This window comes from Capricornis sumatraensis, chromosome 14 (assembly GCF_032405125.1).
Source record: "Capricornis sumatraensis isolate serow.1 chromosome 14, serow.2, whole genome shotgun sequence".
Lineage (NCBI taxonomy): Eukaryota > Metazoa > Chordata > Mammalia > Artiodactyla > Bovidae > Capricornis > Capricornis sumatraensis.
In genome coordinates, this window is record NC_091082.1 from 5588406 (window position 1) to 5605520 (window position 17115).

A 17115-nucleotide genomic window follows, 5' to 3' on the forward strand; every position below is an offset into this window, starting at 1 on the left:
GTTCTCCCTTCCAGGCTAGATGAGGCCTATTTCCGATGAGGCGTCTGGAGACTAATGACACCTAACCTCTGGAAATTCGAAAGGGTCTTTCACACCCTTGATGCAACTCAAGAAGTTCACCGACATACCCGTGTCCACTCGAGAGGAAGCACGATGGTCCCGCCCACATCCCGAGGAGCCCCGTTTCCCCCTCGTAGCTCGAGATGAGGGATCCTTTCCCTGCTTTCAACGGGAAAGAATTCCCGGCGTTCCCGTCGCATCTCAAGAGGAGGCACTCTCAACAGGAAAGGCGAGAGGAACTCCATGGTCGTACCACCATTCCAAGAGTCCCCCAGATGTCTCAGTCCATTCCAGAGGAACCTCTTTGCCCTGCACTGGCTCATCTTTCACGCCGACGATCGACTCACACCACGGTGGCACGTGGGACAGCCCTGTGGGAAAGCCTCGAGGGAAAGCCTCGAGGGAAAACCACAGATCCTTTGATCCACGCGACGGGAAGCGTGACATTGCTGCTACAGCCTGGAAGGAAAGCGCACGTCCATGCCCCCACTCGAGACGAGGCCTGACTCCCCTGGGGAGACTCCAGAAGTACCCAAAGATCCATGTCAGCCCCTGAGAGGAATCCTCGGTTCCGGCCCTGACTGCACACAAGGTTTTTGGCCCCGGTATCGACGGGAGAGGAATCTCGAGAGGCCCCCTAGCAACACGCATGGGGACTGGCCTCTACTGAGGCCACCAGGGCGGGTCCCTGAGGTCCCCGTCGTAACTCGAGAACACCTGCCGCAACTTGAGAAAATCCAGGAAGTTCTCCCTTCCAGGCGAGATGAGGCCTATTTCCGATGAGGCGTCTGGAGACTAATGACACCCAACCTCTGGAACTTCGAAAGGGTCTTTCACACCCTTGCTGCAACTCAAGAAGTTTACCGCCATACCCGTCTCCACACGAGAGAAAGCACGATGGTCCCGCCCACATCCAGAGGAGCCCCGTTTCCCCCTCGTAGCTCGAGATGAGGGATCCTTTCCCTGCTTTCAACGGGAAAGAATTCCCGGCATTCCCGTCGCATCTCAAGAGGAGGCACTCTCAACAGGAAAGGCGAGAGGAACTCCATGGTCGTACCACCATTCCAAGAGTCCCCCAGATGTCTCAGTCCATTCCAGAGGAACCTCTTTGCCCTGCACTGGCTCATCTTTCACGCCGAGGATCGACTCACACCACGGTGGCACGTGGGACAGCCCTGTGGGAAAGCCTCGAGGAAAAGCCTCGAGGGAAAACAACAGATACTTTGATCCACGCGACGGGATGCGTGACATTGCTGCTACAGCCTGGAAGGAAAGCGCACGTCCATGCCCCCACTCGAGACGAGGCCTGACTCCCCTGGGGAGACTCCAGAAGTACCCAAAGATCCATGTCAGCCCCTGAGAGGAATCCTCGGTTCCGGCCCTGACTCCACACAAGGTTTTTGGCCCCGGTATCGACGGGAGAGGAATCCCGAGAGGCCCCCTAGCAACTCGCATGGGGACTGGCCTCTCCTGAGGCCACCAGGGCGGGTCCCTGAGGTCCCCGTCGTAACTCGAGAACACCTGCCGCAACTCGAGAAAATCCAGGAAGTTCTCCCTTCCAGGCGAGATGAGGCCTATTTCCGATGAGGCGTCTGGAGACTAATGACACCTAAACTCTGGAACTTCGAAAGGGTCTTTCACACCCTTGCTGCAACTCAAGAAGTTCACCGCCATACCCGTCTCCACTCGAGAGGAAGCACGATCGTCCCGCCCACATCCAGAGGAGACCCGTTTCCCCCTCGGAGCTCGAGATGAGGGATCCATTCCCTGCTTTCAACGGGAAAGAATTCCCGGCGTTCCCGTCGCATCTCAAGAGGAGGCACTCTCAACAGGAAAGGCGAGAGGAACACCATGGTCGTACCACCATTCCAAGAGTCCCCCAGATGTCTCAGTCCATTCCAGAGGAGCCTCTTTTCCCTGCACTGGCTCATCTTTCACGCCGAGGATCGACTCACACCACGGTGGCACGTGGGACAGCCCTGTGGGAAAGCCTCGAGGGAAAGCCTCGAGGGAAAGCCTCGAGGGAAAACCACAGATCCTTTGATCCACGCGACGGGAAGCGTGACATTGCTGCTACAGCCTGGAAGGAAAGCGCACGTGCATGCCCCCACTCGAGACGAGGCCTGACTCCCCTGGGGAGACTCCAGAAGTACCCAAAGATCCATGTCAGCCCCTGAGAGGAATCCTCTGTTCCGGCCCTGACTCCACACAAGGTTTTTGGCCCTGGTATCGACGGGAGAGGAATCCCGAGAGGCCCCCTAGCAACTCGCATGGGGACTGGCCTCTCCTGAGGCCACCAGGGCGGGTCCCTGAGGTCCCCGTCGTAACTCGAGAACACCTGCCGCAACTCGAGAAAATCCAGGAAGTTCTCCCTTCCAGGCGAGATGAGGCCTATTTCCGATGAGGCGTCTGGAGACTAATGACACCTAAACTCTGGAACTTCGAAAGGGTCTTTCACACCCTTGCTGCAACTCAAGAAGTTCACCGCCATACCCGTCTCCACTCGAGAGGAAGCACGATGGTCCCGCCCACATCCAGAGGAGACCCGTTTCCCCCTTGGAGCTCGAGATGAGGGATCCATTCCCTGCTTTCAACGGGAAAGAATTCCCGGCGTTCCCGTCGCATCTCAAGAGGAGGCACTCTCAACAGGAAAGGCGAGAGGAACTCCATGGTCGTACCACCATTCCAAGAGTCCCCCAGATGTCTCAGTCCATTCCAGAGGAGCCTCTTTGCCCTGCACTGGCTCATCTTTCACGCCGAGGATCGACTCACACCACGGTGGCACGTGGGACAGCCCTGTGGGAAAGCCTCGAAGGAAAGACTCGAGGGAAAACCACAGATCCTTTGATCCACGCGACGGGAAGCGTGACATTGCTGCTACAGCCTGGAAGGAAAGCGCACGTCCATGCCCCCACTCGAGACGAGGCCTGACTCCCCTGGGGAGAGTCCAGAAGTACCCAAAGATCCATGTCAGCCCCTGAGAGGAATCCTCGGTTCCGGCCCAGACTGCACACAAAGTTTTTGCCCCGGTATCGACGGGAGAGGAATCCCGAGAGGCCCCCTAGCATCTCGCATTGGGACTGGCCTCTCCTGAGGCCACCAGGGCGGGTCCCTGAGGTCCCCGTCGTAACTCGAGAACACCTGCCGCAACTCGAGAAAATCCAGGAAGTTCTCCCTTCCAGGCGATTGAGGCCTATTTCCGATGAGGCGTCTGGAGACAAATGACAACAAACCTCTGGAACTTCGAAAGGGTCTTTCACACCCTTGATGCAACTCAAGAAGTTCACCTCCATACCCGTCTCCACTCGAGAGGAAGCACGATGGTCCCGCCCACATCCAGAGGAGCCCCGTTTCCCCCTCGGAGCTCGAGATGAGGGATCCTTTCCCTGCTTTCAACGGGAAAGAATTCCTGGCATTCCCGTCGCATCTCAAGAGGAGGCACTCTCAACAGGAAAGGCGAGAGGAACTCCATGGTCGTACCACCATGCCAAGAGTCCCCCAGATGTCTCAGTCCATTCCAGAGGAGCCTCTTTGCCCTGCACTGGCTCATCTTTCACGCCGAGGATCGACTCACACCACGGTGGCACGTGGGACAGCCCTGTGGGAAAGCCTCGAGGGAAAGCCTCGAGGGAAAACCACAGATCCTTTGATCCACGCCACGGGAAGCGTGACATTGCTGCTACAGCCTGGAAGGAAAGCGCACGTGCATGCCCCCACTCGAGACGAGGCCTGACTCCCCTGGGGAGACTCCAGAAGTACCCAAAGATCCATGTCAGCCCCTGAGAGGAATCCTCGGTTCCGTCCCTGACTCCACACAAGGTTTTTGGCCCCGGTATCGACGGGAGAGGAATCCCGAGAGGCCCCCTAGCAACTCGCATGGGGACTGGCCTCTCCTGAGGCCACCACGGCGGGTCCCTGAGGTCCCCGTCGTAATTCGAGAACACCTGCCGCAACTCGAGAAAATCCAGGAACTTCTCCCTTCCAGGCGAGATGAGGCCTATTTCCGATGAGGCCTCTGGAGACAAATGACACCTAACCTCTGGAACTTCGAAAGGGTCTTTCACAGCCTTGCTGCAACTCTAGAAGTTCACCGCCATACCCGTCTCACTCGAGAGGAAGCACGATGGTCCCGCCCACATCCAGAGGAGCCCCGTTTCCCCCTCGTAGCTCGAGATGAGGGATCCATTCCCTGCTTTCAACGGGAAAGAATTCCCGGCGTTCCCGTCGCATCTCAAGAGGAGGCACTCTCAACAGGAAAGGCGAGAGGAACTCCATGGTCGTACCACCATTCCAAGAGTCCCCCAGATGTCTCAGTCCATTCCAGAGGAGCCTCTTTGCCCTGCACTGGCTCATCTTTCACGCCGAGGATCGACTCACACCACGGTGGCACGTGGGACAGCCCTGTGGGAAAGCCTCGAGGGAAAGCCTCGAGGGAAAACCACAGATCCTTTGATCCACGCGACGGGAAGCGTGACATTGCTGCTACAGCCTGGAAGGAAAGCGCACGTGCATGCCCCCACTCGAGACGAGGCCTGACTCCCCTGGGGAGACTCCAGAAGTACCCAAAGATCCATGTCAGCCCCTGAGAGGAATCCTCGGTTCCGGCCCTGACTCCACACAAGGTTTTTGGCCCCGGTATCGACGGGAGAGGAATCCCGAGAGGCCCCCTAGCAACTCGCATGGGGACTGGCCTCTCCTGAGGCCACCAGGGCAGGTCCCTGAGGTCCCCGTCGTAACTCGAGAACACCTGCCGCAACTCGAGAAAATCCAGGAAGTTCTCCCTTCCAGGCGAGATGAGGCCTATTTCCGATGAGGCCTCTGGAGACAAATGACACCTAACCTCTGGAACTTCGAAGGGGTCTTTCACACCCTTGCTGCAACTCAAGAAGTTCACCGCCATACCCGTCTCCACTCGAGAGGAAGCACGATGGTCCCGCCCACATCCAGAGGAGCCCCGTTTCCCCCTCGTAGCTCGAGATGAGGGATCCATTCCCTGCTGTCAACGGGAAAGAATTCCCGGCGTTCCCGTCGCATCTCAAGAGGAGGCACTCTCAACAGGAAAGGCGAGAGGAACTCCATGGTCGTACCACCATTCCAAGAGTCCCCCAGATGTCTCAGTCCATTCCAGAGGAGCCTCTTTGCCCTGCACTGGCTCATCTTTCACGCCGAGGATCGACTCACACCACGGTGGCACGTGGGACAGCCTTGTGGGAAAGCCTCGAGCGAAAGCCTCGAGGGAAAACCACAGATCCTTTGATCTACGCGACGGGAAGCGTGACATTGCTGCTACAGCCTGGAAGGAAAGCGCACGTGCATGCCCCCACTCGAGACGAGGCCTGACTCCCCTGGGGAGACTCCAGAAGTACCCAAAGATCCATGTCAGCCCCTGAGAGGAATCCTCGGTTCCGGCCCTGACTCCACACAAGGTTTTTGGCCCCGGTATCGACGGGAGAGGAATCCCGAGAGGCCCCCTAGCAACTCGCATGGGGACTGGCCTCTCCTGAGGCCACCAGGGCGGGTCCCTGAGGTCCCCGTCGTAACTCGAGAACACCTGCCGCAACTCGAGAAAATCCAGGAAGTTCTCCCTTCCAGGCGAGATGAGGCCTATTTCCGATGAGGCGTCTGGAGACTAATGACACCTAAACTCTGGAACTTCGAAAGGGTCTTTCACACCCTTGCTGCAACTCAAGAAGTTCACCGCCATACCCGTCTCCACTCGAGAGGAAGCACGATCGTCCCGCCCACATCCAGAGGAGACCCGTTTCCCCCTCGGAGCTCGAGATGAGGGATCCATTCCCTGCTTTCAACGGGAAAGAATTCCCGGCGTTCCCGTCGCATCTCAAGAGGAGGCACTCTCAACAGGAAAGGCGAGAGGAACACCATGGTCGTACCACCATTCCAAGAGTCCCCCAGATGTCTCAGTCCATTCCAGAGGAGCCTCTTTGCCCTGCACTGGCTCATCTTTCACGCCGAGGATCGACTCACACCACGGTGGCACGTGGGACAGCCCTGTGGGAAAGCCTCGAGGGAAAGCCTCGAGGGAAAACCACAGATCCTTTGATCCACGCGACGGGAAGCGTGACATTGCTGCTACAGCCTGGAAGGAAAGCGCACGTGCATGCCCCCACTCGAGACGAGGCCTGACTCCCCTGGGGAGACTCCAGAAGTACCCAAAGATCCATGTCAGCCCCTGAGAGGAATCCTCTGTTCCGGCCCTGACTCCACACAAGGTTTTTGGCTCTGGTATCGACGGGAGAGGAATCCCGAGAGGCCCCCTAGCAACTCGCATGGGGACTGGCCTCTCCTGAGGCCACCAGGGCGGGTCCCTGAGGTCCCCGTCGTAACTCGAGAACACCTGCCGCAACTCGAGAAAATCCAGGAAGTTCTCCCTTCCAGGCGAGATGAGGCCTATTTCCGATGAGGCGTCTGGAGACTAATGACACCTAAACTCTGGAACTTCGAAAGGGTCTTTCACACCCTTGCTGCAACTCAAGAAGTTCACCGCCATACCCGTCTCCACTCGAGAGGAAGCACGATGGTCCCGCCCACATCCAGAGGAGACCCGTTTCCCCCTTGGAGCTCGAGATGAGGGATCCATTCCCTGCTTTCAACGGGAAAGAATTCCCGGCGTTCCCGTCGCATCTCAAGAGGAGGCACTCTCAACAGGAAAGGCGAGAGGAACTCCATGGTCGTACCACCATTCCAAGAGTCCCCCAGATGTCTCAGTCCATTCCAGAGGAGCCTCTTTGCCCTGCACTGGCTCATCTTTCACGCCGAGGATCGACTCACACCACGGTGGCACGTGGGACAGCCCTGTGGGAAAGCCTCGAAGGAAAGACTCGAGGGAAAACCACAGATCCTTTGATCCACGCGACGGGAAGCGTGACATTGCTGCTACAGCCTGGAAGGAAAGCGCACGTGCATGCCCCCACTCGAGACGAGGCCTGACTCCCCTGGGGAGACTCCACAAATACCCAAAGATCCATGTCAGCCCCTGAGAGGAATCCTCGGTTCCGGCCCTGACTCCACACAAGGTTTTTGCCCCGGTATCGACGGGAGAGGAATCCCGAGAGGCCCCCTAGCATCTCGCATGGGGACTGGCCTCTCCTGAGGCCACCAGGGCGGGTCCCTGAGGTCCCCGTCGTAACTCGAGAACACCTGCCGCAACTCGAGAAAATCCAGGAAGTTCTCCCTTCCAGGCGATTGAGGCCTATTTCCGATGAGGCGTCTGGAGACAAATGACAACAAACCTCTGGAACTTCGAAAGGGTCTTTCACACCCTTGATGCAACTCAAGAAGTTCACCTCCATACCCGTCTCCACTCGAGAGGAAGCACGATGGTCCCGCCCACATCCAGAGGAGCCCCGTTTCCCCCTCGGAGCTCGAGATGAGGGATCCTTTCCCTGCTTTCAACGGGAAAGAATTCCCGCATTCCCGTCGCATCTCAAGAGGAGGCACTCTCAACAGGAAAGGCGAGAGGAACTCCATGGTCGTACCACCATGCCAAGAGTCCCCCAGATGTCTCAGTCCATTCCAGAGGAGCCTCTTTGCCCTGCACTGGCTCATCTTTCACGCCGAGGATCGACTCACACCACGGTGGCACGTGGGACAGCCCTGTGGGAAAGCCTCGAGGGAAAGCCTCGAGGGAAAACCACAGATCCTTTGATCCACGCCACGGGAAGCGTGACATTGCTGCTACAGCCTGGAAGGAAAGCGCACGTGCATGCCCCCACTCGAGACGAGGCCTGACTCCCCTGGGGAGACTCCAGAAGTACCCAAAGATCCATGTCAGCCCCTGAGAGGAATCCTCGGTTCCGTCCCTGACTCCACACAAGGGTTTTGGCCCCGGTATCGACGGGAGAGGAATCCCGAGAGGCCCCCTAGCAACTCGCATGGGGACTGGCCTCTCCTGAGGCCACCACGGCGGGTCCCTGAGGTCCCCGTCGTAATTCGAGAACACCTGCCGCAACTCGAGAAAATCCAGGAACTTCTCCCTTCCAGGCGAGATGAGGCCTATTTCCGATGAGGCCTCTGGAGACAAATGACACCTAACCTCTGGAACTTCGAAAGGGTCTTTCACAGCCTTGCTGCAACTCAAGAAGTTCACCGCCATACCCGTCTCCACTCGAGAGGAAGCACGATGGTCCCGCCCACATCCAGAGGAGCCCCGTTTCCCCCTCGTAGCTCGAGATGAGGGATCCATTCCCTGCTTTCAACGGGAAAGAATTCCCGGCGTTCCCGTCGCATCTCAAGAGGAGGCACTCTCAACAGGAAAGGCGAGAGGAACTCCATGGTCGTACCACCATTCCAAGAGTCCCCCAGATGTCTCAGTCCATTCCAGAGGAGCCTCTTTGCCCTGCACTGGCTCATCTTTCACGCCGAGGATCGACTCACACCACGGTGGCACGTGGGACAGCCTTGTGGGAAAGCCTCGAGCGAAAGCCTCGAGGGAAAACCACAGATCCTTTGATCTACGCGACGGGAAGCGTGACATTGCTGCTACAGCCTGGAAGGAAAGCGCACGTGCATGCCCCCACTCGAGACGAGGCCTGACTCCCCTGGGGAGACTCCAGAAGTACCCAAAGATCCATGTCAGCCCCTGAGAGGAATCCTCGGTTCCGGCCCTGACTCCACACAAGGTTTTTGGCCCCGGTATCGACGGGAGAGGAATCCCGAGAGGCCCCCTAGCAACTCGCATGGGGACTGGCCTCTCCTGAGGCCACCAGGGCGGGTCCCTGAGGTCCCCGTCGTAACTCGAGAACACCTGCCGCAACTCGAGAAAATCCAGGAAGTTCTCCCTTCCAGGCGAGATGAGGCCTATTTCCGATGAGGCGTCTGGAGACTAATGACACCTAAACTCTGGAACTTCGAAAGGGTCTTTCACACCCTTGCTGCAACTCAAGAAGTTCACCGCCATACCCGTCTCCACTCGAGAGGAAGCACGATCGTCCCGCCCACATCCAGAGGAGACCCGTTTCCCCCTCGGAGCTCGAGATGAGGGATCCATTCCCTGCTTTCAACGGGAAAGAATTCCCGGCGTTCCCGTCGCATCTCAAGAGGAGGCACTCTCAACAGGAAAGGCGAGAGGAACACCATGGTCGTACCACCATTCCAAGAGTCCCCCAGATGTCTCAGTCCATTCCAGAGGAGCCTCTTTGCCCTGCACTGGCTCATCTTTCACGCCGAGGATCGACTCACACCACGGTGGCACGTGGGACAGCCCTGTGGGAAAGCCTCGAGGGAAAGCCTCGAGGGAAAACCACAGATCCTTTGATCCACGCGACGGGAAGCGTGACATTGCTGCTACAGCCTGGAAGGAAAGCGCACGTGCATGCCCCCACTCGAGACGAGGCCTGACTCCCCTGGGGAGACTCCAGAAGTACCCAAAGATCCATGTCAGCCCCTGAGAGGAATCCTCTGTTCCGGCCCTGACTCCACACAAGGTTTTTGGCTCTGGTATCGACGGGAGAGGAATCCCGAGAGGCCCCCTAGCAACTCGCATGGGGACTGGCCTCTCCTGAGGCCACCAGGGCGGGTCCCTGAGGTCCCCGTCGTAACTCGAGAACACCTGCCGCAACTCGAGAAAATCCAGGAAGTTCTCCCTTCCAGGCGAGATGAGGCCTATTTCCGATGAGGCGTCTGGAGACTAATGACACCTAAACTCTGGAACTTCGAAAGGGTCTTTCACACCCTTGCTGCAACTCAAGAAGTTCACCGCCATACCCGTCTCCACTCGAGAGGAAGCACGATGGTCCCGCCCACATCCAGAGGAGACCCGTTTCCCCCTTGGAGCTCGAGATGAGGGATCCATTCCCTGCTTTCAACGGGAAAGAATTCCCGGCGTTCCCGTCGCATCTCAAGAGGAGGCACTCTCAACAGGAAAGGCGAGAGGAACTCCATGGTCGTACCACCATTCCAAGAGTCCCCCAGATGTCTCAGTCCATTCCAGAGGAGCCTCTTTGCCCTGCACTGGCTCATCTTTCACGCCGAGGATCGACTCACACCACGGTGGCACGTGGGACAGCCCTGTGGGAATGCCTCGAAGGAAAGACTCGAGGGAAAACCACAGATCCTTTGATCCACGCGACGGGAAGCGTGACATTGCTGCTACAGCCTGGAAGGAAAGCGCACGTGCATGCCCCCACTCGAGACGAGGCCTGACTCCCCTGGGGAGACTCCACAAATACCCAAAGATCCATGTCAGCCCCTGAGAGGAATCCTCGGTTCCGGCCCTGACTCCACACAAGGTTTTTGCCCCGGTATCGACGGGAGAGGAATCCCGAGAGGCCCCCTAGCATCTCGCATGGGGACTGGCCTCTCCTGAGGCCACCAGGGCGGGTCCCTGAGGTCCCCGTCGTAACTCGAGAACACCTGCCGCAACTCGAGAAAATCCAGGAAGTTCTCCCTTCCAGGCGATTGAGGCCTATTTCCGATGAGGCGTCTGGAGACAAATGACAACAAACCTCTGGAACTTCGAAAGGGTCTTTCACACCCTTGATGCAACTCAAGAAGTTCACCTCCATACCCGTCTCCACTCGAGAGGAAGCACGATGGTCCCGCCCACATCCAGAGGAGCCCCGTTTCCCCCTCGGAGCTCGAGATGAGGGATCCTTTCCCTGCTTTCAACGGGAAAGAATTCCCGCATTCCCGTCGCATCTCAAGAGGAGGCACTCTCAACAGGAAAGGCGAGAGGAACTCCATGGTCGTACCACCATGCCAAGAGTCCCCCAGATGTCTCAGTCCATTCCAGAGGAGCCTCTTTGCCCTGCACTGGCTCATCTTTCACGCCGAGGATCGACTCACACCACGGTGGCACGTGGGACAGCCCTGTGGGAAAGCCTCGAGGGAAAGCCTCGAGGGAAAACCACAGATCCTTTGATCCACGCGACGGGAAGCGTGACATTGCTGCTACAGCCTGGAAGGAAAGCGCACGTGCATGCCCCCACTCGAGACGAGGCCTGACTCCCCTGGGGAGACTCCAGAAGTACCCAAAGATCCATGTCAGCCCCTGAGAGGAATCCTCGGTTCCGGCCCTGACTCCACACAAGGTTTTTGGCCCCGGTATCGACGGGAGAGGAATCCCGAGAGGCCCCCTAGCAACTCGCATGGGGACTGGCCTCTCCTGAGGCCACCAGGGCAGGTCCCTGAGGTCCCCGTCGTAACTCGAGAACACCTGCCGCAACTCGAGAAAATCCAGGAAGTTCTCCCTTCCAGGCGAGATGAGGCCTATTTCCGATGAGGCCTCTGGAGACAAATGACACCTAACCTCTGGAACTTCGAAGGGGTCTTTCACACCCTTGCTGCAACTCAAGAAGTTCACCGCCATACCCGTCTCCACTCGAGAGGAAGCACGATGGTCCCGCCCACATCCAGAGGAGCCCCGTTTCCCCCTCGTAGCTCGAGATGAGGGATCCATTCCCTGCTGTCAACGGGAAAGAATTCCCGGCGTTCCCGTCGCATCTCAAGAGGAGGCACTCTCAACAGGAAAGGCGAGAGGAACTCCATGGTCGTACCACCATTCCAAGAGTCCCCCAGATGTCTCAGTCCATTCCAGAGGAGCCTCTTTGCCCTGCACTGGCTCATCTTTCACGCCGAGGATCGACTCACACCACGGTGGCACGTGGGACAGCCTTGTGGGAAAGCCTCGAGCGAAAGCCTCGAGGGAAAACCACAGATCCTTTGATCTACGCGACGGGAAGCGTGACATTGCTGCTACAGCCTGGAAGGAAAGCGCACGTGCATGCCCCCACTCGAGACGAGGCCTGACTCCCCTGGGGAGACTCCAGAAGTACCCAAAGATCCATGTCAGCCCCTGAGAGGAATCCTCGGTTCCGGCCCTGACTCCACACAAGGTTTTTGGCCCCGGTATCGACGGGAGAGGAATCCCGAGAGGCCCCCTAGCAACTCGCATGGGGACTGGCCTCTCCTGAGGCCACCAGGGCGGGTCCCTGAGGTCCCCGTCGTAACTCGAGAACACCTGCCGCAACTCGAGAAAATCCAGGAAGTTCTCCCTTCCAGGCGAGATGAGGCCTATTTCCGATGAGGCGTCTGGAGACTAATGACACCTAAACTCTGGAACTTCGAAAGGGTCTTTCACACCCTTGCTGCAACTCAAGAAGTTCACCGCCATACCCGTCTCCACTCGAGAGGAAGCACGATCGTCCCGCCCACATCCAGAGGAGACCCGTTTCCCCCTCGGAGCTCGAGATGAGGGATCCATTCCCTGCTTTCAACGGGAAAGAATTCCCGGCGTTCCCGTCGCATCTCAAGAGGAGGCACTCTCAACAGGAAAGGCGAGAGGAACACCATGGTCGTACCACCATTCCAAGAGTCCCCCAGATGTCTCAGTCCATTCCAGAGGAGCCTCTTTGCCCTGCACTGGCTCATCTTTCACGCCGAGGATCGACTCACACCACGGTGGCACGTGGGACAGCCCTGTGGGAAAGCCTCGAGGGAAAGCCTCGAGGGAAAACCACAGATCCTTTGATCCACGCGACGGGAAGCGTGACATTGCTGCTACAGCCTGGAAGGAAAGCGCACGTGCATGCCCCCACTCGAGACGAGGCCTGACTCCCCTGGGGAGACTCCAGAAGTACCCAAAGATCCATGTCAGCCCCTGAGAGGAATCCTCTGTTCCGGCCCTGACTCCACACAAGGTTTTTGGCTCTGGTATCGACGGGAGAGGAATCCCGAGAGGCCCCCTAGCAACTCGCATGGGGACTGGCCTCTCCTGAGGCCACCAGGGCGGGTCCCTGAGGTCCCCGTCGTAACTCGAGAACACCTGCCGCAACTCGAGAAAATCCAGGAAGTTCTCCCTTCCAGGCGAGATGAGGCCTATTTCCGATGAGGCGTCTGGAGACTAATGACACCTAAACTCTGGAACTTCGAAAGGGTCTTTCACACCCTTGCTGCAACTCAAGAAGTTCACCGCCATACCCGTCTCCACTCGAGAGGAAGCACGATGGTCCCGCCCACATCCAGAGGAGACCCGTTTCCCCCTTGGAGCTCGAGATGAGGGATCCATTCCCTGCTTTCAACGGGAAAGAATTCCCGGCGTTCCCGTCGCATCTCAAGAGGAGGCACTCTCAACAGGAAAGGCGAGAGGAACTCCATGGTCGTACCACCATTCCAAGAGTCCCCCAGATGTCTCAGTCCATTCCAGAGGAGCCTCTTTGCCCTGCACTGGCTCATCTTTCACGCCGAGGATCGACTCACACCACGGTGGCACGTGGGACAGCCCTGTGGGAAAGCCTCGAAGGAAAGACTCGAGGGAAAACCACAGATCCTTTGATCCACGCGACGGGAAGCGTGACATTGCTGCTACAGCCTGGAAGGAAAGCGCACGTGCATGCCCCCACTCGAGACGAGGCCTGACTCCCCTGGGGAGACTCCACAAATACCCAAAGATCCATGTCAGCCCCTGAGAGGAATCCTCGGTTCCGGCCCTGACTCCACACAAGGTTTTTGCCCCGGTATCGACGGGAGAGGAATCCCGAGAGGCCCCCTAGCATCTCGCAAGGGGACTGGCCTCTCCTGAGGCCACCAGGGCGGGTCCCTGAGGTCCCCGTCGTAACTCGAGAACACCTGCCGCAACTCGAGAAAATCCAGGAAGTTCTCCCTTCCAGGCGATTGAGGCCTATTTCCGATGAGGCGTCTGGAGACAAATGACAACAAACCTCTGGAACTTCGAAAGGGTCTTTCACACCCTTGATGCAACTCAAGAAGTTCACCTCCATACCCGTCTCCACTCGAGAGGAAGCACGATGGTCCCGCCCACATCCAGAGGAGCCCCGTTTCCCCCTCGGAGCTCGAGATGAGGGATCCTTTCCCTGCTTTCAACGGGAAAGAATTCCCGCATTCCCGTCGCATCTCAAGAGGAGGCACTCTCAACAGGAAAGGCGAGAGGAACTCCATGGTCGTACCACCATGCCAAGAGTCCCCCAGATGTCTCAGTCCATTCCAGAGGAGCCTCTTTGCCCTGCACTGGCTCATCTTTCACGCCGAGGATCGACTCACACCACGGTGGCACGTGGGACAGCCCTGTGGGAAAGCCTCGAGGGAAAGCCTCGAGGGAAAACCACAGATCCTTTGATCCACGCCACGGGAAGCGTGACATTGCTGCTACAGCCTGGAAGGAAAGCGCACGTGCATGCCCCCACTCGAGACGAGGCCTGACTCCCCTGGGGAGACTCCAGAAGTACCCAAAGATCCATGTCAGCCCCTGAGAGGAATCCTCGGTTCCGTCCCTGACTCCACACAAGGGTTTTGGCCCCGGTATCGACGGGAGAGGAATCCCGAGAGGCCCCCTAGCAACTCGCATGGGGACTGGCCTCTCCTGAGGCCACCACGGCGGGTCCCTGAGGTCCCCGTCGTAATTCGAGAACACCTGCCGCAACTCGAGAAAATCCAGGAACTTCTCCCTTCCAGGCGAGATGAGGCCTATTTCCGATGAGGCCTCTGGAGACAAATGACACCTAACCTCTGGAACTTCGAAAGGGTCTTTCACAGCCTTGCTGCAACTCAAGAAGTTCACCGCCATACCCGTCTCCACTCGAGAGGAAGCACGATGGTCCCGCCCACATCCAGAGGAGCCCCGTTTCCCCCTCGTAGCTCGAGATGAGGGATCCATTCCCTGCTTTCAACGGGAAAGAATTCCCGGCGTTCCCGTCGCATCTCAAGAGGAGGCACTCTCAACAGGAAAGGCGAGAGGAACTCCATGGTCGTACCACCATTCCAAGAGTCCCCCAGATGTCTCAGTCCATTCCAGAGGAGCCTCTTTGCCCTGCACTGGCTCATCTTTCACGCCGAGGATCGACTCACACCACGGTGGCACGTGGGACAGCCTTGTGGGAAAGCCTCGAGCGAAAGCCTCGAGGGAAAACCACAGATCCTTTGATCTACGCGACGGGAAGCGTGACATTGCTGCTACAGCCTGGAAGGAAAGCGCACGTGCATGCCCCCACTCGAGACGAGGCCTGACTCCCCTGGGGAGACTCCAGAAGTACCCAAAGATCCATGTCAGCCCCTGAGAGGAATCCTCGGTTCCGGCCCTGACTCCACACAAGGTTTTTGGCCCCGGTATCGACGGGAGAGGAATCCCGAGAGGCCCCCTAGCAACTCGCATGGGGACTGGCCTCTCCTGAGGCCACCAGGGCGGGTCCCTGAGGTCCCCGTCGTAACTCGAGAACACCTGCCGCAACTCGAGAAAATCCAGGAAGTTCTCCCTTCCAGGCGAGATGAGGCCTATTTCCGATGAGGCGTCTGGAGACTAATGACACCTAAACTCTGGAACTTCGAAAGGGTCTTTCACACCCTTGCTGCAACTCAAGAAGTTCACCGCCATACCCGTCTCCACTCGAGAGGAAGCACGATCGTCCCGCCCACATCCAGAGGAGACCCGTTTCCCCCTCGGAGCTCGAGATGAGGGATCCATTCCCTGCTTTCAACGGGAAAGAATTCCCGGCGTTCCCGTCGCATCTCAAGAGGAGGCACTCTCAACAGGAAAGGCGAGAGGAACACCATGGTCGTACCACCATTCCAAGAGTCCCCCAGATGTCTCAGTCCATTCCAGAGGAGCCTCTTTGCCCTGCACTGGCTCATCTTTCACGCCGAGGATCGACTCACACCACGGTGGCACGTGGGACAGCCCTGTGGGAAAGCCTCGAGGGAAAGCCTCGAGGGAAAACCACAGATCCTTTGATCCACGCGACGGGAAGCGTGACATTGCTGCTACAGCCTGGAAGGAAAGCGCACGTGCATGCCCCCACTCGAGACGAGGCCTGACTCCCCTGGGGAGACTCCAGAAGTACCCAAAGATCCATGTCAGCCCCTGAGAGGAATCCTCTGTTCCGGCCCTGACTCCACACAAGGTTTTTGGCTCTGGTATCGACGGGAGAGGAATCCCGAGAGGCCCCCTAGCAACTCGCATGGGGACTGGCCTCTCCTGAGGCCACCAGGGCGGGTCCCTGAGGTCCCCGTCGTAACTCGAGAACACCTGCCGCAACTCGAGAAAATCCAGGAAGTTCTCCCTTCCAGGCGAGATGAGGCCTATTTCCGATGAGGCGTCTGGAGACTAATGACACCTAAACTCTGGAACTTCGAAAGGGTCTTTCACACCCTTGCTGCAACTCAAGAAGTTCACCGCCATACCCGTCTCCACTCGAGAGGAAGCACGATGGTCCCGCCCACATCCAGAGGAGACCCGTTTCCCCCTTGGAGCTCGAGATGAGGGATCCATTCCCTGCTTTCAACGGGAAAGAATTCCCGGCGTTCCCGTCGCATCTCAAGAGGAGGCACTCTCAACAGGAAAGGCGAGAGGAACTCCATGGTCGTACCACCATTCCAAGAGTCCCCCAGATGTCTCAGTCCATTCCAGAGGAGCCTCTTTGCCCTGCACTGGCTCATCTTTCACGCCGAGGATCGACTCACACCACGGTGGCACGTGGGACAGCCCTGTGGGAATGCCTCGAAGGAAAGACTCGAGGGAAAACCACAGATCCTTTGATCCACGCGACGGGAAGCGTGACATTGCTGCTACAGCCTGGAAGGAAAGCGCACGTGCATGCCCCCACTCGAGACGAGGCCTGACTCCCCTGGGGAGACTCCACAAATACCCAAAGATCCATGTCAGCCCCTGAGAGGAATCCTCGGTTCCGGCCCTGACTCCACACAAGGTTTTTGCCCCGGTATCGACGGGAGAGGAATCCCGAGAGGCCCCCTAGCATCTCGCATGGGGACTGGCCTCTCCTGAGGCCACCAGGGCGGGTCCCTGAGGTCCCCGTCGTAACTCGAGAACACCTGCCGCAACTCGAGAAAATCCAGGAAGTTCTCCCTTCCAGGCGATTGAGGCCTATTTCCGATGAGGCGTCTGGAGACAAATGACAACAAACCTCTGGAACTTCGAAAGGGTCTTTCACACCCTTGATGCAACTCAAGAAGTTCACCTCCATACCCGTCTCCACTCGAGAGGAAGCACGATGGTCCCGCCCACATCCAGAGGAGCCCCGTTTCCCCCTCGGAGCTCGAGATGAGGGATCCTTTCCCTGCTTTCAACGG